Source organism: Corvus brachyrhynchos, unplaced genomic scaffold (genome assembly GCF_000691975.1).
Source record: "Corvus brachyrhynchos isolate BGI_N302 unplaced genomic scaffold, ASM69197v1 scaffold67, whole genome shotgun sequence".
In the NCBI taxonomy this organism is placed as follows: domain Eukaryota; kingdom Metazoa; phylum Chordata; class Aves; order Passeriformes; family Corvidae; genus Corvus; species Corvus brachyrhynchos.
The window spans coordinates 1,254,387-1,256,498 of NW_008239114.1; positions in this window are offsets into that span (position 1 = coordinate 1,254,387).

Here is a 2,112-nt window from a genome sequence, read left to right on the forward strand (position 1 = left end):
CGGCACAGGGCGGGATGCCCACAGCCACGTGGAGGTGCTGGCAGAGCCACACGGGCACTGCCCGAGCGCACGGGCCACACATCCCTGGGCAGGTGTGCACGGCCACGGGCACCCTCGGGCACGAGCATTCACACACACACACACACAAACACGCATCCACACCCACACATCTTGCACAAGCGTTCACACCCTCACACATCTGCGTGTCCCACGCACACGTGCTTGCACAAGCGCACGGACAAGCCTGCACCTCCACTGCCACACGTGCACCAGCACCCCGTGCCCTGCACTGGCCCTCGCACCCTCACGGGTGCACAGACACACCCCCGGCACCTCTCGCCTGCCCGTGCACACCCGTGCACACCCGTGGGCTGCGGGGCGTGCCCGGCTGCGGGTGCTGAGCGGTCCCCGCTGTACCTGTCCCCGGGGATGGTGGCTCCGTGCTGCAGGAGCAGCTGGGCTCGCCTGCCCCCCCGGGCGGTGCTGGGCTGGGCGCCCAAGGACTGGGAGGAGAGGCGGCTCATCCAGGTGCCCCCTCTGGGTGCTGCCCACCTTGCGTGGCAGGTTGGATGCAGAGCGAGTGCCCTGGGGTGTGTTGTGGTGGAGGGCAACCCTGGGGTCCCACACCTCATGCTCTCTGGGGAGCTGGCAGGGTGTCAGTGGCCTGGATCCCTCACCCTTTAGCCATGGGTGCAGGGCAGAGCCAGGACCCCTGCTCCAGGTCAGAGGGGCAGGATCCAGCACTCGGAGGTTATCCTCAGCAGCCGTCGGTCTCCAAATCTTGGCTCTCCTCCCACCCACCCTGGTGCACATGGGCAGTGATGGGGACAAACCCCTCAAGTGATGGGGACAGACACACATCCAGGTCTCCTCAGCCGCTGGAAGCTTTGGGGAACCTTCGAGACCCTCGAGATCAAATAACTCTCAGCTGGGTAGGGGTTAAATGCAACAGCTCCTGGTTCACCCCAAACAGGATGTGGGGGACCTCCAGCATCCTCCTCCAGCCCCCAGTGCCAGGTTTCAGGGCTTGGTGATGCTGATGCTGGTGTTTGCAGCAATGACAGCCCCTCCGTGGGGTGGGAAGGTGGCCGTGGCCAAGCCATTGGGTGGCAAAGCCTGTGCTTGCAGCAGGGACCTTGTCTGGGTGGGAGTCCCATAATCACCTCATTTTGTTGTGTGAAGGACTGCCCCTCATGGGGGGCCCCCCAGACCCCCACAGGATATTCCCCTGGGAGCAGTGGTGCAGGAAGAAGGTGTCCAGGTGTGGAGCCACACTCTGGGTAACTCAGTGCTTGATTCACCTACGAGGTGGCCAGAGACACATGGCGGTGTCAGTTTGGGGCAGCAACACCCCCAGGTCTCTCTGACTGGCTTTTTTTGAGGTGAGAGCACTCATTTTCCAGTGCTGCAGGAAGGGCAGAGGAGCACCTGGCCTCAGGGGACGATGCTCTGGGCAAGGAGGCTTCTTGATGGTGAGGAGGGAAGAAGAGATGCAGGGAAGGGGGTGCACTCAGGCCACAGCCCACCTGTCCCCAGAAACTCCTGCCTGTGTTATCTGTGGTCCTGCTTGTCTCTTTGCTTCCCTGCTGGAGAGTCTGGAGTTCTCCTTAACCCCACTGGCATTCCCTGGCATTCTTCCCTGCTCTGGTCTTCTCTTGCAGGCTGCTTTCTGATGGGGTTGTGGAGGCACTTTGGGGCTGGAGCTGGGGTTGTGGAGGTCATGGAGACCCTTTGGGGCTGGGGCAGGGTTGTGGGGGCACTTTGTACCAGGTTTGCTTGCAGGAGCCAAAGCCACATTTGCAAGACAATGACTGTCCCCATCCTTGGCGGGTGCTCGGACACGGCTGGGCTGGGAAGGGGGTGCTGAGCACGTCGGGCTGTGCTGCAGCCCTGGCTGTGACCTGAACACGTTCCCTGGCTCTGTGGAGGAGCTGAGCTGGCCAGGGGAGCCCTGCGGGGTTGGGGGGTGTGGCACCCGGGACATGGTACCTGTGACATGTGAGTCGACCCATTGACCTGCACACTGAACCCGCCACTGCTGTGTAGAGCCAGCTCTTCCCTGCTTCCATCCGTCCTCAAAATGTGCCCTGCTGAAGCCCCCTCGGGGCTGGA